This window comes from Schistocerca serialis, chromosome 5 (assembly GCF_023864345.2).
Source record: "Schistocerca serialis cubense isolate TAMUIC-IGC-003099 chromosome 5, iqSchSeri2.2, whole genome shotgun sequence".
Lineage (NCBI taxonomy): Eukaryota > Metazoa > Arthropoda > Insecta > Orthoptera > Acrididae > Schistocerca > Schistocerca serialis.
The window spans coordinates 380,579,147-380,602,969 of record NC_064642.1 but is presented as its reverse complement, the minus strand read 5'-3'; the positions used below and the strand labels follow the sequence as shown (position 1 = coordinate 380,602,969).

At 45.8% G+C, this 23,823-nt stretch overlaps 1 protein-coding gene across 1 annotated transcript in view; it reads left to right on the top strand.

The window, feature by feature from the left end:
- The window catches only part of LOC126481954 (protein nervous wreck), a 724,156-nt gene that overhangs the window by 449,645 nt on the left and 250,688 nt on the right, over positions 1-23,823 (top strand). The gene's annotated exons all lie outside the window — the stretch shown is intronic.

The following is a 23,823-nucleotide window of genomic DNA, read 5'->3' as shown; positions in this document are numbered from 1 at the left end:
CACCTGCTTTCTTTGCGGTTGGAATTATTATATTCTTCCTGAAGTCTGAGGGTATTTCGCCTGTCTCATACATCTTTCTCACCAGATGGTAGAGTTTTGTCAGGACTGGCTCTCCCAAGGCTGTCAGTAGCTCTAATGGAATGTTATCTACTCCCGGGGCCTTGTTTCGACTCAAGTCTTTCAGTGCTCTGTCAAACTCTTCACGCAGTATCATATCTCCCATTTCATCTTCATCTACATCCTCTTCCATTTCCATAATATTGTCCTCAAATACCTCGCCCTTGTATAGACCCTCTATATACTCCTTCCACCTTTCTGCTTTCCCATCTTTGTTTAGAACTGGGTTTCCATCTGAGCTCTTGATATTCATACAAGTAGTTCTCTTTTCTCCAAACGTCTCTTTAATTTTCCTGTAGGCTGTATCTATCTTACGCCTAGTGAGATAAGCCTCCACATCCCTACATTTGTCCTCTAGCCATCCCTGCTTAGCCATTTTGCACTTCCTGTCGATCTCATTTTTGAGACGTTTGTATTCCTTTTTGCCTGCTTCATTTACTGCATTTTTATATTTTCTCCTTTCATCAATTAAATTCAATATTTCTGCTGTTATGCCTTCACTACTTCATCCTTCAAAGCTACCCATTCTTCGTCTACTGTATTTCTTTCCCCAATTCATGTCAATTCTTCCCTTATGCTCTCCCTGAAACTCTCTACAACTTCTGGTTTAGTCAGTTTATCCAGGTCCCATCTCCTTAAATTCCCACCTTTTTGCAGTTTCTTCAGTTTTAATCTACAGGTTATAACCAACAGATTGTGGTCAGAGTCCACATCTGCCCCTGGAAGTGTCTTACAATTTAAAACCTGATTCCTAAATCTCTGTCTTATCATTATATAATCTATCTCAAACCCGTCAGCATCTCCCGACTTCTTCCATGTATACAACCTTATTTTATGATTCTTGAACCAAGTGTTAGCTATGATTAAGTTGTGCTCTATGCAAAATTCTACCAGGCGGCTTCCTCTTTCTTTTCTTACTCCCAATCCATATTCACCTACTACGTTTCCTTCTCTCCCTTTTCCTACTACCGAATTCCATTCACCCATGACTATTAAATTTTCGTCACCCTTCACTATCTGAATAATTTCTTTTATCTCATCATACATTTCTTCAATTTCTTCGTCATCTGCAGAGCTAGTTGGCATATAAACTTGTACTACTGTAGTAGGCGTGGGCTTCGTGTCTATCTTGGCCACAATAATGCGTTCACTATGCTGTTTGTAGTAGCTTACCCGCATTCCTATTTTTTTTATTCATTATTAAACCTACTCCTGCATTACCCCTATTTGACTTTTTATTTATAGCCCTGTATTTGCCTGACCAAAAGTCTTGTTCCTCCTGCCACCGAACTTCACTAATTCCCACTATATCTAACTTTAACCTATCCATTTCCCTTTTTAAATTTTCTAACCTACCTGCCCGATTAAGGGATCTGACATTCCACGCTCCGATCCGTAGAACGCCTGTTTTCTTTCTCCTGATAACGACGTCCTCTTGAGTAGTCCCCGCCCAGAGATCCGAATGGGCGACTATTTTACCTCCGGAATATTTTACCCAAGAGGATGCCATCATCATGCATGCCCTCAGGAAAAATTACGGCTGTAGTTTCCCCTTGCTTTCAACCGTTCGCAGTACCAGCACAGCAAGTCCGTTTTGATTAGTGTTACAAGGCCAGATTAGTCAATCATCCAGACTGTTGCCCCTGCAACTACTGAAAAGGCTGCTGCCCCTTTTCTGGCCTCTCAACAGCTACCCCTCCGTTGTGGTTGCACCTACGGTACGGCTAACTGTATCGCTGAGGCACGCAAGCCTCCCCACCAACGGCAAGGTCCATGGTTCATGGGGGAGGATTATTATAGTAACATATGCGAATTATTATAGTAACATATGCGAATTAAGTTCGTATAAGGGCACAGTAGCTCTCGGAATCAGCAACAAATATTCAAAGTTTGAAAGTGATCTTTCTCACTTACACTCACAACGTAAACAGAAGTTGTTTTTCTAAGTAACTACCGCGAAAATATCCAACAAATTCATCACGCAGTAATAAAGGTAGTAATTGGAACAAATAATCAGAGTCCACCTGTCTCAACCCCGCAAACATTGTTAAAGTTCAGCTAGTCGCACAATAATAATCACCGAAAACACAGTCGAAATACGCAAAGTCCCAAGAAAAGTTAAAGCCAATAACTCTAGCTCACAAAATTATTCTAAGCACCGTGAAACGTTAAAGTATTTAACGTTCGTGCTCACTAGAAATTTTAAAAGTCCAACGAACGTTAATTTAGCCAACACGGCACGTTGGGTGCACAGTACGCCCAACAACCCTCGAACGCCGAATATTACTGACGGAATAAACGATCACCAACGCAGTTTGTTGGTACTTTTATGTTCTTTTAGACGTCACAACTACTGAGTTCAAGCTAAGTATTTACATGGTGATCGGCACTCGATTTTAAAGGTAATTACATACATTTGTATATATTACAACATAGGATTATCATAGTCACTCTGCGACCTTTCGTTAAAGTATCGATACTGTATTAACCAAGATACTAGTAAAGTTCAGAAACAGATGCATGCATACGGTCGTTCAAAGTACTTAAAGTCCACTTAAAATTACGAACACTTACCATGGCACGGTTTGTGGTTTTGTGGTTACTCGACACTATGAACATTATACGCGGATCTGGAACACTCATGCTTTTTTTTTTTTTTTTTTTTTTTTGGTAGGGTTTAAGGGCGCTCAACTGCTGAGGTCATTAGCGCCCAGTCACTGGTGTTAGAGAACATGGAATCTGCTAAAACTCAAGGGGATGGGGGGACACCAGAAGGACCTGACAAAGATGCAGATTAAATAAGTAAAAAGGTTAAATGTTTTTGGTCAAGCCAGTTAAAGTTATAAAACGCAGAATACGAGCAGCTGCTCGAGCGTCATCAGCTAAAACATCCGGTAAAGTAGATGGCAGGGACAGGACAACACGAAATTGACTAAAACGGGGACACGACAATAAAACATGGCGCATCGTTAATGCTTGACCACAAGGGCACTGCGGGGCTGGGTCACCGGAGAGCAGGTAGCGGTGGCATCCCACCACAACGACACAAGCCTCTTACATACATCCCCACGAACGTCAGATGACGGGACACAATGGGAGGCTGGCCGAGGCAGGAGGACTGCAGCCTTGGCTGCAGCATCCGCAGCCTCATTCCCAGGCACTCCTACATGTCCGGGAACCCACAGAAAGCTGACAGAACCACCATTATCAGCGAAAGAATGGAGGGACTGCTGTATCCGTTGAATCAAGGGATGGACCGGATAAGGAGCCCTAAGGCTCTGAAGAGCACTGAGTGAGTCAGTGCAGAGTACATACGATGAATGGCGGTGGCGGCGGGCATACTGAACGGCCTGATGGAGAGCAAAAAGCTCGGCCGTAAAGCTGGAACATTAGTCAAGGAGCCGGTATTTAAAGGTGGCGGCCCCGACGACAAAGGCACAGCCGACACCATCGTCAGTTTTGGAGCCATCGGTGTAAATAAAGGTGTGACCGGCAAGTCGAGCACGAAGTTCGACAAACCGTGAGCAATACACTGCAGCCGGAGTACCCTCCTTCGGGAGTGAGCTGAGGTCGAGATAAATACGAACCGGAGCCTGGAGCCAAGGTGGTGTCGGGCTCTCACCCTCTCTGAAGGTGGTAGGGAGGGCAAAATCCAATTGTCGAAGCAGGCGACGGAAGCGGACTCCGGGGGGCAGCAGGGCAGACACATACAACCCGTACTGACGGTCGAGAGAATCGGCGAAGAAGGACTTGTAAGAGGGGTGGTCGGGCATAGACAACAGCCGGCAGGCATACCGACACAGCAGTACGTCGCGCCGGTAGGTCAATGGTAACTCGGCAGCTTCAGCATAAAGACTCTCGACAGGACTAGTGTAGAAGGCTCCGGTCGCAAGACGTATCCCCCGATGGTGGATGGAGTTGAGCCGGCGTAAGAGGGATGGTCGAGCGGACGAGTAGACGAAGCTCCCATAATCCAGCTTCGATCGAACTATGGACCGATACAAGCGAAGCAGGACAGTGCGATCCGCTCCCCAAGATGAACCACGAAGAACTCTGAGGACATTAAGGGAACATGTACAACGGGCCGCCAAATAAGAGACATGTGGAGACCAACACAGTTTCCTGTCCAACGTGAGCCCTAGAAACTTAGTTGTGTCCACGAATGGGAGAACAATGGGACCGAGATGTAAGGATGGCGGAAGGAACGCTTTATATCGCCAAAAGTTGATACAAACCGTCTTCTCTTCAGAGAACCGGAAGCCATTTGCCACGCTCCATGAGTAGAGGCTGTCTAGACAACGCTGAAGGCAGCGCTCCAGGAGGCATGTTCGCTGGGCACTGCAGTAGATCGCGAAGTCATCGACAAAGAGAGAGCCTGAGACATTAGGTGGAATGCAATCCATAATTGGATTGATCGCAATGGCAAAAAGGGCTACGGTCAAGACGGAGCCCTGAGGCACTCCGTTCTCCTGGAGGAAGACGTCGGACAATACGGAACCCACACGTACCCTAAACTTTCGATCCGTGAAAAAGGAATCAATAAAAAGGGGCAGACGACCGCGTAGGCCCCACCTGTGCATAGTGCGGAGGATACCTCCTCTCCAACAGGTATCATAAGCCTTCTCCAAGTCAAAGAACACGGCTACCGTTTGGCGCCTTCGCAAAAAGTTGTTCATGATGAATGTCGACAAGGTCACAAGGTGGTCAACAGCGGAGCGGCGGCGACGAAAGCCGCATTGGACATTAGTAAGAAGTCGTCGAGATTCAAGAATCCAAACTAACCGAGCATTAACCATGCGCTCCATCACCTTACAGACACAGCTTGTAAGAGAAATGGGGCGGTAACTAGAAGGAAGGTGTCTATCCTTCCCGGGTTTGGGTATAGGAATAACAACGGCGTCACGCCAACGCATGGGGACTCGACCGTCGGTCCAGACGCGATTGTAGGTACGAAGAAGGAAGCGTTTGCCCGCCGGAGAAAGGTGTGCCAGCATCTGAACGTGAATGGCATCTGGCCCCGGAGCAGAGGACCGGGACAGTGCAAGCGCACGTTCGAGTTCCCGCATAGTAAAGGGGGCATTATAAGTTTCCAGATTCAGCGAGTGGAAGGAAGGTCGCCGAGCCTCGTCTGCCTCTTTCCTGGGAAGGAAGGCAGGATGGTAATGGGCGGAGCTTGAAACCTCCGCGAAAAAGCGGCCAAAGGCGTTGGAGACAGCCACAGGATCAACAAGGACCTCATTACCTGAGGTCAGGCCAGGTACCGAGGAGTGGGCCTTAATGCCCGACAGCCGGCGCAGCCTACCCCAAACGTCGGAAGAGGGAGTAAAACTGTTATAGGAGCTCGTGAAAGAGGCCCAACAAGCTTTTTTGCTGTCTTTGATGACTCTACGGCATTTCGCTCGGAGTCGTTTGTATTCAATACAATTCGCCAACGTAGGATGGCGGCGAAAGGTGCGTAAAGCACGTCGTCGAGCACGGATAGCGTCCCTACAAGCCTCGTTCCACCAGGGGACGGAAACGCGACGTGAAGAAGAAGTAGTACGAGGAATGGAACGTCGGCAGCACTGATAATAACAGCCGTGAGGTATTCGACCTGACTGTCACAACTGGGAAAATCGTGGTCCGGAAAGGTCGCCAGGGAGGAGTAAAGTCCCCAGTCAGCTTTCAGTATGTTCCAGCTCGAAGGACGTGGGGATGGGGTGTGGTGCAGGAGATGAACGACACAGGGGAAGTGGTCGCTCGAATAGGTGTCAGAAAGGACATACCACTCGAACCGACGGGCAAGAGTGGTAGAACAGATCGAGAGGTCCAAGTGGGAGTAGGTATGAGTAGAGTCCGAGAGGAAAGTCGGGGCGCCGGTATTGAGGCAGACAAGATTGAGATGGTTGAAAACATCCGCCAAGAGTGAGCCTCTTTGACAGGATGCAGGGGAGCCCCAAAGGGGATGATGGGCATTGAAGTCGCCAAACAATAAGAACGGCGGGGGAAGCTGAACGATCAGGTGCATCATGTCAGCCCGACTAACAGCAGATGACGGTGGAGTGTAGATGGTACAAACTGAAAAAGTAAAAGCAGAAAGAGTAATGCGGATAGCTATTGCTTGGAGTGGGGTGGTCAATGGGATGGGATGGTAATAGACATCGTCCCGAACGAGCAACATGACCCCACCATGAGCTGGGATACCGTCCACAGGGGTGAGGTCATACCGCTCCGAGGTATAGTGGGTAAAGGCAATACGGTCAATCGGGCGCAACTTGGTTTCCTGGAGACCAAGGACGAGCAGACAGTGCAGGCGGAGGAGCAGTTGTAATTCCTCCCGATTAGATCGAATACCTCTTATGTTCCAATGAAACAACGCCATTGCCAGTCAAAAAGTTGGGGGAACGAGACGGGGGAAGAGCTGGTCACCTCGATGTCCGCAAAGGGCCAGTTTGCGAGGGAACAACGCTACAACCGACAGGAGGCGGATCCGGTTCCATCGACTCGTCGCCAGCTGCGGCCGCTGTCCCTGATTGTGTAGGAGGGACCGCATCATTTGCCGACGAAAGGCCGGCGGAGCGCCTGGCAGCAGAGCGTCCCGGCGAAACTGAGGACGGCCGGGAGCAGCGACTCACGGATGAAGCGTCAGACGAAACGCGCCGGGGTGGAGAGGGGGATAGAGACTTCTTCTTGGAGGCCTTCTTGGAAGGCCGAGGAGGCACAGGGATGGTGGGCTGGACACGAAGAAGGTCCTCACGCGCGGGGTCCGTTTTGGAACGCCGGACCTCGGAAGCTGGGGTCCGGAACGTTTCCCCGATGGACGCCTGAGAAGAGGATCGCTTCTCAGGTGGCATGGGGGGAGGAGGAGGAGGAAGGGTGGCCCCTGGGGCAGAGGGGGTGGGGGCCACGGGGGAGGCGGATTTGGAAGGGAGGGATTTGGGAGGAGGAGGCAGAGCCCCCTGATGGGCGGAGGAGGCGGGGGGGGGGGGGGGACAGGATAGGGGTGAGGATACCGCGGAAGGAGTGGACACAACTGAGGCAAACGAAGTGGTCAGTGACACGGGATGAAGGCGGTCATACTTCTTCCTGGCCTCAGAATAAGAGAGCCGATCCAAAGTTTTGATTTCTTGTATCTTCTTCTCCTTTTGATAGGCGGGGCAGTCTGAGGATCTAGGCGAGTGGACGCCAGGACAATTAATGCACCGAGGTGGTGGGGTGCATGTATGTTCCTCACGAAGAGGACGTCCACAATCGCCACAAAGGGGCTCAGCCTCACACCGGGACGACATGTGCCCAAAGCGCAAACACCTAAAACAGCGCATAGGAGGCGGGACGTAAGGTCGCACCGGTAGCACATCACCTTTACCTTCTCCGGGAGAACGTCCCCCTCGAAGGCGAGGATAAAGGCCCCGGTGTCGATGCGACGGTCTTTGGGGCCGCGCTGGACTCGCCGGACGAAGTGCACGCCGCGGCGCTCCAGGTTGGCCCTGAGCTCCTCATCAGATTGTAGCAGGAGGTCACGATGAAAGATAACCCCCTGCGACCTATTTAGTGCCAGATGTGGGACAATGGATACTGGGATGTCCCCTAGGCGGTCGCACGCCTGGAGTGCCGCCGACTGTGTGGCAGAGGTGGTCTTGATAAGAACGGACCCTGATCGTATCTTGCTGAGAGCCTCGATTTCCCCGAAGACGTCCTCAATGTGCTGAACAAAGAACATGGGCTTGGAGGTGGCGAACGTCCCCCCATCGGTTCGAGAACAGACCAAATAGCGGGGGAAGTACTTCGCCCCAAGCCGGCGGGCCTGTCCCTCCTCCCATGGAGTGGCCAAGGGGGAAAGGGCAGGAGAACCAGAACTAGAAACGGTACCTTTTCTTTTGAAAGACTCGGTCGCAGAGCGACCTGATACGTGTTGACGTTTCATCTGCGAAACGTCCGCCCCGATACCACCCACTCCGACCAGGGGCTCTCGGGCGCCACCCAGCCGCAGCGAGGGCCACCTGGCAGGATGACCATTGCCGGGAGTCCTGATGCCCCAAGGAGACGGGCATCTACTCCTTGGCCAACGTGGGGAGGGTGCAGCTCAGGTATCGGCAGTACGATCCCTGTGTTGTCAGGGGGCTACAACCTAGAGGGTACATGACGACCCCACCACAACGGGCTGGCTACCGTGCTGGATTTCTGGTGCCATGGAGAGTCCATCATGATCGCTGGTGCAGATGGAGATGCACTATGGGCGTAACTTGGACAACCCATCAGGCGTTTAGGCCCAATTTGAGGAATAGTGGGTACGGTTACAACGCCGGTGCAATGCTGAGTGCCAAGGTCTTAGTGCACTTAGGACCAGTGGTACACCATGTAAGGTGTCCTTCCCCAAAAGGCTCGTACTTCTGTAGAATTTTGAAAAATGGAGGTCAAACCCCAAGGGGGACCATCACATAGAAGGCCGAAACGGTTGAAACTCCTTTTAGTCGCCTCTTACGACAGGCAGGAATACCTCGGGCCTATTCTTACCCCGGACCCGCAGGGGGGACACTCATGCTGCCTTCATATTACCTGTATCTGTGGAGAATTTATAGCAGCGGCATAACTTGGGTACCAGTTCAGTAAATTTCTCTGTAATTGTTTACACAAATACTCAAAAAAGCCGGCCGCGGTGGCCGTGCGGTTCTGGGCGCTACAGTCTGGAACTGCGAGACGGTCGCAGGTTCGAATCCTGCCTCGGGCATGGATGTGTGTGATGTCCTTAGGTTAGTTAGGTTTAAGTAGTTCTAAGTTCTAGGGGACTGATGACCTTAGAAGTTAAGTCCCATAGTGCTCAGAGCCATTTTTACTCAAAAAATAGAGTGTTGTGGTGATTATTGACTCGTCAGTCTTCAGGCGATTTTCATGTGATTTATTAAGTATGCTGCTTAAATGATTAATTTGTTATCAATTTAGTAAAATATTGCAATTAAAAACAATTACAACTTTTAAAATAATAAGTCCAGAACTATGTTGTATGTTGCGATGTGCTCGTGTCATCACCTAGATATCTGTAATGAATTTACACTGAAGAGCCAAAGAAACTAGTACACCTACCTAATGTCGTTTAGAGCCCCCGCAACACGATGTGGCATGGACTCGACTTATGTCTGAAGTAGTGCTGGCGGGAATTGGCACCACGAATCCTGCATGGCTGTCCATAGATCCGTAAGTACTAGGCAGGGGAGATCTCACCTGAACAGCACATTGCAAGGCATCCCAGATATGCTCAATAATGTTCATGTCTGGGGAGTCTGGTGGCCAGCGGAAGTGTTTGAACTCACAAGAGAGTTCCTGAAGCCACTATGTAGGAATTCTGGACGTGTGGGATGTCGCATGTCCTGATGGAATTGCCTAAGTCCGTCGGAATGCACAATGGACATGAATCGATTCAGGTGATCAGACTGGATGCTTACGTCGTGTCACCTCTCAGAGTTATATCTAGACGTATCAGACGTCCCATATCGCTCCAATTGCACACCTTCCACACCATTACAGAGCCTACACCAGCTTGAACAGTTCCTTGCTCTCATGCAGGGTCCGTGGATTCATGAGGTTGTCTCCATACACGTCCATCCGCTCGATACAGTTTGAAACGAGACTCGTCCGACAAGGCAACATGTTTCCAGTCATCAACAGTGCAATGGCGGTGTTTATGGACCCAAGCGATGCGTAAAGCTGTGTGTCATGCCGTCATCAAGGATGTTGGAGTGGGCCTTCTGCTCCGAAAGCCCATGTCGATGCTGTTTCGTTGAATGGTATGCACGCTGACGTTGATGGCCCAGCATTGAAATCTGCAGCAAATTGCGGAAGGGTTGCGCTTCTGTCACGTTGAACGGTTCTCTCGAGCCGTCGTTGGTCCCGTTCTTACAGGACCTTTTTCCGGCCGCAGCGATGTCGGAGATTTGATGTTTTACCGGATTCCTGATATTCATGGTACACTCGTAAAATGGTCGTACGGGGAAATCCCCACTTCATCGCTACCTCGGAGATGCTGTGTGCCATCGCTCGTACGCCGATTATAACACCACGTTCAAACTCACTTAAATCTTGATAACCTGCCATTGGAGCCGCAGTAACCGTTGCCGACGCCTTGTTCTGCCTGTTTACATATTTCTGTATTTGAATAGGCATGCTATACCTGTTTCTTTGGCGCTTCGGTGTATATTCATGTTCCACTCCGTAATGTACAAGACATTTACTGCCATTACCATCAATCATATAGAGCGAACACTTTTATTTTAAACGGGAAGAAAATAAGCAAGCTTCGAAGTGGCATAGTAAGGTAGAATCGATACCTGTTAGCTGGACTACTCTTCCTTTAATATCCCCGCCAGAAATCGGACTGGACGCTGACAATGGTGGGAGGACATCCGAGTGCACAATGCACGACCTCTCTGCCGGCGCCGTCAGAATAGGGTCAGACCCGTCTGGTCACCACTGCACACTATCTACCGCCAGTGTCGCCTCACATTTATAGCTACTCAGTTACTCCATCCCACCAGACACCGGCTATTTATAGCTGGCTGTGTTCACAATTAGCTATGTAACGAGGTTCAGTTACGGACACAAGCTCCGTTGTCCAAACGACAGGTTAGTGTAATAATACACGGTGCTCGAGGAACTCGGAATGAACCGTCGTGGTGAGTCAGCTGTTTTAGAAAGCTACTCCTAAAGCAAAGAGGGTCTCACTGCAGGTTTAAATGTTGGCAATACCTCTTAGAGAACCATAAACTGAATGAAGCCAAAATCATTGTAAGAAGAGTCTTGCATGAAGCTTTCAATAAATGCGGAGGAAACTTTTACCTACCGATCAGGTAGAAAATCGTTGAAGATCTGGCCTCACTTTGAATAAGGAAAGGATCAAAGCCGTCTCTCCAGACGCTTAGTGATCAAAATTATATCGAACCGGATCATGACGGAAAGAAAGACAAAATATTAAACCTTTTACCGAAACCGTTTCACCGAAGAATATCGTACAGCGGTTCCTCTTTCCAGTCGTCGCACTTAGCTGATAGCTTTTTGACGGGATGTTGCCCCTGGAGCTGACATTGACTGGTTTTGAGCCAAGTAGAAGGCCTGAAGCCGAATGTTCAGCGACTCTGTGAGGACCTACGCTGTAACATGGTAGGTTTGGCAATAGGATTGAAAAGTGAGCAGTTCAAGGGTACGTTATACACAGCAGGGAACCGTATGGGCCGTTACATCACTGACATTAAAGTGAAGTGAGAAACGTGTTGGAGAATTTTGGGTCACGAGGTGTATCTAGTGGCATCTACCCAGAGCCTTATGAAATGGAACAATCTCATGTATGTAATTGTGGACAAGAGAATGTTAGGTTGAGAGTTATTAGATGTATCTGAAAACATTGTCAATCTTAAAACTCTCATACGATCGCTTTGCTTGTAAACACCCTTAAGGAAAATTTAATGCTTGAATTATCTCATGAAATGGGAATGAATGACAGAAAAGCAGTTACGAAGTCTATTTATTCACCGCCAATGGGTCAGAGAAACAGTTAAAAACGTCAGTGAGACACGATATAAGACCTGTTTGCTCCTAAAATACCAAGACCAAATTTCCATGCTGATTCAAGAGACATTTTACTTCCTTCGTCATATCCTTTTGGTGATGACAATAGAGGTAAAACGAGAGAGATGTTTACTTTGAGGTACGCTACAGACGTTCTCCCGTTAATGAAATAGAAAAGGGGTAAGACTGCTGTTGCAAGACCGGAATCGAACACATCCCATAAACACAAAGTCAGATTTTATGCCTTTATACTACCAAACAAACCGAGGAAAGCGTGGTAAGCCGAAGTAAAATGTGTAATGGAAAATGGGCTTACAGACCGAAGCCTGTGTTATACGAAAACAATACAGTTTTGTGAAACGTTGCAAAAAAACTGTTTTGTTTACTTAATACGAAGTCAAAATGAGTTAACTGTACATAGATTCTTAATACGAATGAGATTCGGTATAATGGCTGACTTCTGGGAAAGAAATCTGTCGAGAACTCTTATCAGAAGAAGGGCCAGTTTAGTGGGACAAGTATCGAAATAATTAAAGAGCAGCAGAGGTAAAAAATAGTGGGCGTAGGCACCGACTGGAATATGTAATACAGATTGTAGACGATGCTGGATGTTTTTTCTGTATACAAATGAAAAGATGGGAACATTTAACCAGTGTAAGGAATGGTTACTTAAAATACACCGACGAGCCAAAACAGTTTGACTACCTGCTTAATACCGTGTTGGTTCACTTTTGGACCGCAATACAGCAGCGATTCTACATGGCATGGATTCGACAGGTCCTTGGTAGGTTTCCGGAGCTATGCAGCACCGGACACCTACGCACAGGTCACGTAAATTACGGGCCAGTGGTATGTGGCCGGCCGATAGTGTGTGAGACGCCTTCCATCGGGTTCTAACCAGACGAATTTGGTAGTATGACATCGTTAGGTAACTATCATACTGTCTAAAATGGTGTAACACGATGCGCCAAAACAGTTCGACTACCTGCTTAATACCGTGTTGGTTCACTTTTGGACTGCAATACAGCAGCGATTCTACATGGCATGGATTCGACAGGTCCTTGATAGGTTTCCGGAGCTATGCAGCACCAGACACCTACGCACAGGTCACGTAAATTACGGGCCAGTGGTATGTGGCCGGCCGATAGTGTGTGAGACGCCTTCCATCGGGTTCTAACCAGACGAATTTGGTAGCATGACATCGTTAGGTAACTATCATACTGTCTAAAATGGTGTAACACGATTTCGGCGCTGTGCCGCGGAAAGTTACCCTGCTGGAAGAGGACAGGAGGACGGCAAACATGAACGTACGCAAGTGATCCGCAATAATCTTCAAATAGGCCACAGCTATCATGGTGCCTTCGATTATATCACAAGTCACATAGAAGCACAGGTGAATGTGAGCCCAGAGCATTAAACTGCCCCCCCCCCCCCCCCCGCTTGCGTTTGTGCGTGTTTTAAGTATCCGTTCGATTGGATGACGGCGCTTCCGGAGACGACCATCAACCTCCTGTAACAAGAAATGTAATTCACTGGACCAGGCGACATGTTTCCATTCATCCGCTTTCCAGTTTAGAAGATCCCATGCCCACTGCAGATTTAACTAATGACGCCGTTGGGTCAACTTGCCAACATTTAAGTGTCGCCTGGCGTGAAGCCCCATGTTAACAACTTGTACTGAAAGGATCTTCTGGTATGCGCCCAACAGCGTACTCTGTCGACATATCTGCCATGGAATCTACCGCGGAATGTAATTCAACTTTTTCTTTTCCAAATACCGTTTTGGATCTTGGATGATTATTATTCTTATTATATTGTGCACATATTACAATTTTCTATGCATAAACACGTCTGTATATCATGCAAAAATTAAAAAAAATTGTTATGTGTTAGTTATTTACGTGTTACCTAGATCACTTGAGCGATTCTTTTATCGAAATTGTGTGGAATGAGTCAGTTTGCAGGATATGTATAAATGATTAGTGTTAACAATAATGAATGCATTTTTTTCTTATTTATTTATTTTTTATTTTTATAGGCTACCAGTTTTTCAGTATAAATTCATCGATGGAATAGGAGTTACCAGGACAAATGATTTTAGGTTAGATTAAAATTTGAAAATTTTCTTTGCTACCTATCAGGCATTTTATGTTAGTGTACAAATGATCAAAGATTTTCGTTTCTGCATATTGAACTCTTAACTTCCCTTATCAGCCCATCTAATTTTCAATGAGCAGGTTCTTCTTAAAATCGGAGAGGAATATGTTGAAAACCCTGACAAGGTGAAGGGACAGGATGGTAGGACAAATGTTAAGACATCACGGAATGACTTTCATGGAACTAGAGGGAACTGTAAATGAATTCTTTTCCGAGCTACTGACAGCTTTAACAATGGATAATGAAGGTAATTTTGCTCTATAATGCTGTAGGTATGAACATCACTGTAATTCTTCAATTATGATGGATTATTTACTGTAAATTTCTTAGCATCACATATCATTCTTAATGCTCGCTTTGTGCAATCAGTACTTTCGTTCTGGGTAGTGAATTATCGCAGAAAGCTATTCCATAAGACATTATTGAGTGGAAATATGCAAAATACGCCAGGATGTTAATTCGTCTGGTTCCAAGATTAGCAATTAAGCGAAGAGCAAAAAAAAGACTTAATTGTCCCAGAATCTCAATAATTTGCTTCTCCCATTTAAAGTTTTCATCAACATGCAAAGCCAAAAATTTGGAGCATTGTTACCTATTTACTGAGTGCTGCTCCAGAGCTACATTAATTGTTAGTATAACTCTACTTGTTGTACGCAACTGAATGAAGTGCGTGTCTTCAAAATTTATAGAGTTTGTTTTCGGAGAATCACTTAATAATTCTTTGAAAAACATCTACTATCTCTTCTGTTGTTTTCTCTCTGATTAGATTTATTATAACACTAATATCGTATGCAAGAAGTACCAGTTGTGCTTGTTGAATGTTAAGTGGAAAGTCATACACAAACTGTATGAAAGGAATAGGAGTGGACCCAAAACTGAACCCTGTGGTACTACCTTTTTTATCTGCTGATCTCTCCCCAGTAACCAAAGTTTTCTACCCTCGAAAGATTGTTTCAGTTTTTCATCACAATTTTTTGCATTGTATTTGTTAAAAATGATTCAGACCAACTGTGTAAAGCCACCAGTTCCACAAAACTTGAGTTTTTTCGAAGAAAGTAATTTCTACGTGTACATCTATACAAACATATGCCTTGGAAACTTCACAAAAATACTAACTGGCGATATTTTAGTGTAAATATGCTAGTGAACTAAAGGTTATCATCGAAGCCACATAAATTAAAAGTCACTGTTACACTGTGCGCGACACACTCTACGGTTACTTGCGGTTTGTGAATGAGGAAGCGTGTGAGGAGAGCCATCATCACACTCCTTCTTCGGACAAAGGGCATTGTGATGAAGCGAGCTCAGGCTGCCACCTCGTTTCTCACAACCAACGACGTAGGAACAAACGAGGCTGCGCATTAATATGTAGGAGTCATGCAAATGCGGCGGTGTCAGGGCATGTTTCGTCATCCAGGCGGTCATCTTCAAGCATTCTCGCGAACGACGGCAGTCTGATGAGGCGCGCGCCGCCTACCGCAAAAAGCTGGCTCGCCTTATGAAGCCCAAGTGAGCTGTTAACGAGGCGGCGGCTGCCAACTTTGCAGGCTCTTCGGAAGTTTGCCTCCCTGCGCAGGAAGGCGGCTATCGAGGATAATTACAGAGGCAGGCGGAGCCGGCTAAACCGCCAACACGGGCCATGCTAAACCAATTACTGCGTGGCAGTAACTCGCTGTACAGTAAGTTGCTGCGGTCTGTCTGTCGCTGCCAGCTATCGCCACACCACAGTTTCAACCACTCTCACCATGTACACATCACACGAACTTTTTTGGTCAAGGGTGAGCAGTAACTGAGGTAGCTCGTGGTTCGAATACAAGGGAAGGCTGCGAATCTGTTACATATCTGGCACAGTTCTTGAGTGCTCTTCAAGCACACTCCTATCTACCACACTCGTTGAGAAAAGCTTCGAGATGCACCTCCTGTAGGGAAAAAAAGAAAAAAAACTCTCAGTCAACGCACAGCATCAAGGAAACGCCCTTAACAAGAAAGGATTTTTTAGCAGTTGAAAATAACGGCGCATGTTTGATGTTTCGCACCCCTGTTTCATTTAATCGTTCGGTTCCTGAAACTCTTGCTACGCGGCGACACGTTTTTGTATTCTAGCACACTCTAGTGAGACATTCGCAAACTTAGCATGCCTTTACTACTATGGATAGAACATTTAATACCGGAAACAAAAGAGTTGTAAGGTAGCAGATTTGCACCTTACATGATGCTAAATCAGTATTAATATACCGAATAATAATTGATAATTGATAATTGGCCCATCGGTAGGAGAGAATGGACACAGAAAAGGAAATTGTGTGTGTCATGTCAGACTAACGAGATGGGCTCAGAGGCTGGAACACGGCCGGAACCCCTAAGGACGGTGTTTATGTCATGTCAAACTAACGGGATGGCCGCGGCCGGATCCCTATGTCGGCTGGCACTTCAGACCGCCAAAGACGTTCGGAGAGGCTGGGCCATCACAACAAGAAGCGAGAAGGAGCTATATGCGAAAGAGAGAAAGACGATTTCGCGCCACAGTGGAAAATTTGCGGAAGACTGTGACGAGATTGGCGCAGAGCGCGTAGAGATACATGTTAAAAGTTTGGCGGCAACAGTAACCGCGGGAGAATTCTGTGTCGTGGTTGAGTACAAACGCGCACGGATATATGGAAGTGTGTGTCGTGATTGACTACCAACGCGCACGGATCCATGCGGCGAAGAACGGCCGGGTTTGCAAGAACTCTGAATGTGGGCTCTGGGGTCGGCTGTGAAAGAGAGCAGTCGCGGTGTCTGGCTGCCCTGCTTGGAGAGCGTGGAGAGAAGTAGGTTGGAGAAATTACCGACATTGAGTCCAGTGGTTACTCTCCAAGTCTGAATAGTTTAGCGCATACGACTCCACACGCGTAGCATTATCTGTTCCTCTGGGGAGAGAAATAGATTTGTACTAACTTGTGGTGTTCATATGCAATCTGATGTGTACCTTTGCTGCCGCGCACTTGAGTCGACCAACTACTCTTGGCATATGTGCAAGTAGCTTGAGTATTGGCTAGTGACGGACTCCGCAATTGAATACTTACGTACAGGAGTTTACGGGCGCAAACCACGTCCACGTTGGAGATTAAAGCCAAGCTCGCTCACGGGAAAGACGGCATCACGACGTTGGCTGGGCCGACCGTCGTAATCATCACGGAGAATTATGGTGGTATTAGCAATCATCAGCCAAAGTAGGGCACTGTAATTCTGAATGAGTTCATATTCCGCTTGCTCTTTGACTGGCGCTCTCTGAGTCTGTGTCCGTTCAGACAGAACTGCAATAGAGTCACTTGCTGGTTCAGTGTTGACTTAAGTAGTTAGGAAAAGAGAATGCATTGTGCCAATGATAGGCTAGTTAGGTTAGCGAGTGTATTGTATTGTCATGTTAGGCTAGAAATATTGCTCATCCTGTTTTCTGAATAAATCTTAATTTGGTATCACATGTTAATCACCGCATTATTGATTTCGTAGCTAGCAATCACCGTATTTTTGTTTAATAATTAGAATGTAATGGTAATTTCGATGCAAATGATACTGGGGGCATAACCGCGCATTTAAACAGAGCCAACTTAAGTCAGATAGCAACTCATGGTCGACTAAGACTACCAATAGATATTTTTCAATACATCGATAATTTTACAATAAACACCCGTACGTTGCAGAGTTTATTTAACACTGTCAAGACACTGATGTTAAATGTCGATTAATGACGCATGAGAGCATATAGAGATATACTGGGGCCGGAGTTGCCCTTTGTTGTAAACAGCGAAACGAGAAAATCATGTGAAAAATGGTACGAAACCTTTAGACTCAGCTAGCCGAACCTTATAGAAGTCCATTACAGCTACACTCAGAAGAAGCCACGGACCCAAACCTCTGATGCGTCCAGCTAACTGGCATTTGAAGGTGCGGCCGTAAGACTACAATGCCTATTGTCAAATGGAATTAAATTGTATGACAACACGCGTCCATGTATCGCCGACCTCACCGTGCAGTCTCCAGGATGTTGCATTTCGGTGTGTTCAAGTATGTCTACATCTACATCTACATACATGCTCCGCAAGCCACTGTACGGTGCGTGGCGGAGAATATGCTGTACCGCTACCATTTGTTTGATTTTATGCACTAATCGCAGACAGACGAAAGAAAAAAGGACAATCTATTTTCCTCTGTATGATCCCTAATTTCTCGTATCTTATCTTCAAGGGCTTTGCGCTAAATACGTTGGCGACAGCAGGATCGTTCTGCAGTGAGCTTGAAATGCCGATTCTCTGAAGTTCCTCAATAGTGTTCTTCTAAAAGAACATTGCCTTCCCTCCAGGGATTCCCACCTGAGTTCCCGAAGCATATCCGTAACACTTGCGTGTTGTTCGAAACTGCCGTCAACAAATCTAGCACCTCGCCTCTGAATTGCCTCGATGTCTTTATTTAATCCGACCTCATTCGGATCCCAAACACTCGAACGCTATTCAAGAATGGGTTGCACCATGGTCCCTTATGTGGAATCCGTTACAGATGAACCACACTCTCCTAAAATTCTCCCAATAACCTAAAGTCCACCATTCACCCTCCCCAACACATTCCTCACTTGCCCGTTCTATTTCATATCAGTTTGCAACGTTACGCCCAGATACGTATTTAAACGACGTGACTGTCTAAAGCAGAACACTGTTAATAGTGCATCCGCACAGCACGCGTTTTATTTTCCTACTCATTCGCGTTACTTACTTTTTCGTACATTTAGAAATAGCTGCCATTCTTCACACCGTATTCTCCATATAGTCTTGATTTAGTCCCGTCGGATCTCCATATATTCCAAAGCCCTTGGTACGTTTCCGCACGTATAAGGTATCAGATCTACATCTATACCTATACAACGCACCTTATGGTCTGTGGCTAAAGGTACCTTATGTATTACTGTTACTTGCCCCTCTTCCTGTTTCAGTCACTAATAGTTCACGGAAATACCGATTTTTGGTAAGCCTCTGTGTGAGCTAGAACCTCTGTAAATTTACCTACATGGCCATTTCTCGAGATATACTGTAGGAGAAAACAATCGTTTGGTTACCTCCTCTAGAAATGTAAGCTGTCGGAACTTTGTCACTAAACCACACCATGATATAGAACGCTGCTCTTGCACTGGATTTGGATGAGCATCTCCTTGACGCTTTCGTACTTACTACACTCGAGCGTCAAAGAAACTGGTACAGGCACGCGTATTCAACTACAGAGCTATGTAAACTGCTAGAATACGGCGCAGCGGTCGGCAGCACCTATTTAAGACAACAAGTGGCTGGCGCAATTATCATATCAGTTACTGCTGCTACAATGGCAGGTTATCAAGATTTAAGTGAGTTTTAGCGTGGAGTTATAAACGGCGAACGAGCGATGGAACACAACATTTCCGAGGTAGCGATGAAGTGGGGATTTTTTTGTACGACAATTTCACTAGTGCACCGTGAATATCAGGAATCCTAAAACATCAAATCTCCGATATCGCTGCGGCCAGAAAAAGATCCTGCAAGAACGTGAAAACGACGACTGAAGAGAATCGTTCAACGTGACAAGTGCAAACCTTCCGCAGATTGCTACAGATTTCAGTGCTGGCCCATCAACAAGTATCAGCGTGCAGATCATTCAACGAAACATCATCAGTGTGGGCTTTCAGAGCCGAATGCCCACTCTTGTACCCTTGGTGATTGCATCACACGGAGCTTCACCCCTCGCCTGGTCCCGGCAACACCGACATTGGACTATTGGTGACTGGAAATCGCCTGATCGAACGAGTCTCGTTTCAAATTGTACCGAGCGGATAGACCTGTACGGGTATGGAGACAACCTCATGAATCCATGGACTCTGCATCTCAGTAGTGGACTATTCAAGCTGGAGGAGGCTCTGTAATGGTGTGGGGCGTGTGCAGTTGAAGTGATATGGGACGCTTGATACGTTTAGATACGATACTGACGGGTGACGCGTACCTAAGCATCCTGTCTCATCACCTGCATCCATTCATGTCCGTTATGCATTCCGACGGACTTAAGGCAATTCCATCAGGACAATGCTACACCACACACGTCAAAAATTGCAACAGAGTGGCTCTAGGAACACTTTTTTGAGTTTAAACACTTTCGCTGGCCACTAAACTCCCCAGACACGAACATTATTAAGACTATCTGGGACGCCTTGCAAAGTGTTGTTCAGAAGGGATGTCCATCCCCCCGTACTCTTACGGATTTATGGACATCCCTGCAGGATTCTTGGTGTCAGTTCCCTACAGCACTACTTCACACTTTAGTCGAGTCCATGCCACGTCGTGCTGCGGCACTTCTGCGTGCTCACTGGGGCCCTACGTGATATTAGGCAGCTGTAGCAGTTTCTTTGGTCCTTCAGAGTAAATTAGTCTGTAATGAAACGTATATATATGAAGACAGAAACTTGTTCTCGAAAGAACAGTTACTGTTGATGACCGTGCAGCTTTTCCCTGGAATAAATGATTACTAACTGACAACCTCAGCTGCCGACAGGTGTAAGCAGGAGATCCCGGGTTCGAGTCCCCGTCGGGACACACATTTTCAGCTGTCTACATCGAGGTACATCAACAACACCTGTCGGCAGCTGAGGTTGTCAGTCAGTCATCATTTATTCCAGGGAAAAGCTGCACGGTCATCAACAGTAACTGTTCTTTCGAGAACATGTTACTGTCTTCATATATATATATATATATATATATATATATATATATATATATATATATATATATATATATAGTTAAAGGCTACCCAGCCATTGACCTTCGTCTGTGCGAATGCGCACAGGTTGCCCAAACTCTTACGGGAATCGCCAAAGTGTGTGCGAGTAATGAGTGGGTGGGCAAATGTCTATAAGGTTGAAATATGGCTTCCCAGCTAAGACACAAGTTGAAAATATGGTCACTATCTTTTTATTTACTTAAATTTGCCATATTTCGTGACAGTACCTTTCCCGTTAGACGTTTGCAAGGCGATATTAGTTTTGGCTTCAGTTGTCTAAGTATGATTCCACAATGCATCTATGTCAGCTGCAGAAATGACGTGGTTCAACGTGTTTCTCTCATTTTGGTGTTTCAAATACAGTTTCTTCTTTTTAGTTAATACAAAAATAATAGGAACATAATTCAAAATTATTTATGACTGTGACCTTCACATTGATCTTCCGTCAACACACACCAAGAGTTAGCTGCCGACTGACTATAGTCAAAGACGACTCCAACGTCAAAGATATTTTACACAATTCACAAGTTTCCACTTGTAATCAGTCTCTTTGCTATTCTTCGATACATTTTCTAATAGTAATCAATATGCTTTTACTCTCAAAAACAGAAGTAAATTAACATATAATAAGACAAATTATAATAAATTCTGACAAAAATATAAGAAAACATTTAGAATTCGGTATCGACAAATACGGTAAAAAAATAACATCTCCCAGATCCATTACAAGGTATAATACATATGTAGAATTGTGGACAGTTGGGAATGTGAGTCTCACGGGAAACGTGCAAGGGATAAGTCCCCGCAGTCACGCTTTTCATCTGTGTCCTCGGTGGATCAGATGGATAGAGCGTCTGCCATGTAAGCAAGAGATCCCGGGTTCGAGTCCCCGTCGGAGCACACATTTTCAGCTGTCCACATCGAGTTATATCAACAACACCTGTCGGCAGCTGAGGTTGTCAGTTACTCATCATGTAATGAAACGCTCTGATCTTCATTTCATCTATCAGTCCTATCTGGTACGGATCCCAGACTGACGAGCGATATTTAAGTATTCTCTGAACGAGCATTTCGTAACTTACCTCCTTTGTGAGTGCATACTTCCTGAGGATTCTTCCAGTGCTTCTGTCTGGCATCTGCCTTCCCTGCGAATGGTTTCATATGGCCGCTCAATTTTAAATCTCACTATGCGCACACTCCTATGTATTTTACGGGTGCGACTGTCTTAATTGTTCTGCAGTGGTGGATCTTTATGCCTATACATGTGCAACATTTGTTTACGCTGAGGACAGTTGCCAATTCCTGCATCAAGTGTCGTTCCTCTGCAGGTCTCCTTGCATTTCGCTGCAATTTCCTAGCGCTGCGACTTCTCTGTATACACCACCATCCTTCACGAAAAGCACCATGGAACTTCCAAACGTTATCCACTAGATCGTTTATGTGCAGGTCGATTATTTCTTTATTGCTAATTTAAAGACCCGTTATTTGATTTTTAGAACAGGTCGTACCACATTACAGATTTCATTTATCACTTTTTGGTAGTTTTTTGTTTTGTTTTCATCTGCAATATTTGACAAAGAATAATCCTTTTTTTTACTATAACAATAACCTGAAGTTGAAATATGAATAAAGTTTTGTTGTTTTAAGAAGAATTTTAAAGAAATGAAGGGATAGAAGAGAGATTTATTTGTGCCATCACCGACTGTGATGGCACTATAGGTTTTTGATCTGATGACAAAACAGTTTATAGTAGAGAAATGGCATTGCTAATCCCATGCATGAACATTAGGTAATCATCCGTGTACAACATTCGGTACTGTCTTGACTCGCTGCCAGCGTCTTACACTACATTTACTGTATTCGAATTCCTCAATTGTTATTTGAGTGATATACAAAATTTTTCAGCTCGGTTTGGCAAATTATTTCAGATTTATAATTCTAGGTGTCTTATTTACCGTTACATCTCATGTTCCTTCTCATCGGGTTGCTCTGCAGTGTCGCTGATTTCACTGACACTGTAGGTATCGAAGTCTACCCTCTGGAGGTTGTTGTTACGTTACATACAGGCATGTCTGTACGCCGTGTCCGCAGATACTCTTCATGTGTTGTTTTTGAAATACTGTTTGTTATTCATTTAGTTGTGCCCATTGCTCTTTTTCTCTTATTGCTGTGTGTCTGTTTCTGTGTACTGCAGGTGTAGTGTCCGTCCATTGTTCACGTATTGTAATTAATATCACCAAGACAACCATGAAGCCAATCGTAAAATGCGTTTTAGACAGGTACGTGCCGAGTAAAACTGTGAGGGACGGGAAAAACCCGTGGTACAACAACAAAGTTAGGAAACTACTGCGAAAGCAAAGAGAGCTTCACTCCAAGTTTAAACGCAGCCAAAACCTCTCAGACAAACAGAAGCTAAACGATGTCAAAGTTAGCGTAAGGAGGGCTATACGTGAAGCTTTCAGTGAATTCGAAAGTAAAATTCTATGTACCGACTTGACAGAAAATCCTAGGAAGTTCTGGTCTTACGTTAAATCAGTAAGTGGCTCGAAACAGCATATCCAGACACTCCGGGATGATGATGGCTTTGAAACAGAGGATGACACGCGTAAAGCTGAAATACTAAACACCTTTTTCCAAAGCTGTTTCACAGAGGAAAACCGCACTGCAGTTCCTTCTCTAAATCCTCGCACAAACGAAAAAAAGGCTGACATCGAAATAAGTGTCCAAGGAATAGAAAAGCAACTGGAGTCACTCAATAGAGGAAAGTCCACTGTACCTGACGGGATACCATTTCGATTCTACACAGAGTACGCGAAAGAACTTGCCCTCCTTCTAACAGCCGTGTACCGCAAGTCTCTAGAGGAACGGAGGGTTCCAAATGATTGGAAAAGAGCACAGGTAGTCCCAGTCTTCAAGAAGGGTCGTCGAGCAGATGCGCAAAACTATAGACCTATATCTCTGACGTCGATCTGTTGAAGAATTTTAGAACATGTTTTTTGCTCGAGTATCATGTCGTTTTTGGAAACCCAGAATCTGCTATGTAGGAATCAACATGGATTCCGGAAACAGCGATCGTGTGAGACCCAACTCGCTTTATTTGTTCATGAGACCCAGAAAATATTAGATACAGGCTCCCAGGTAGATGCTATTTTTCTTGACTCCCGGAAGGCGTTCGATACAGTTCCGCACTGTCGCCTGATAAACAAAGTAAGAGCCTACGGAATATCAGACCAGCTGTGTGGC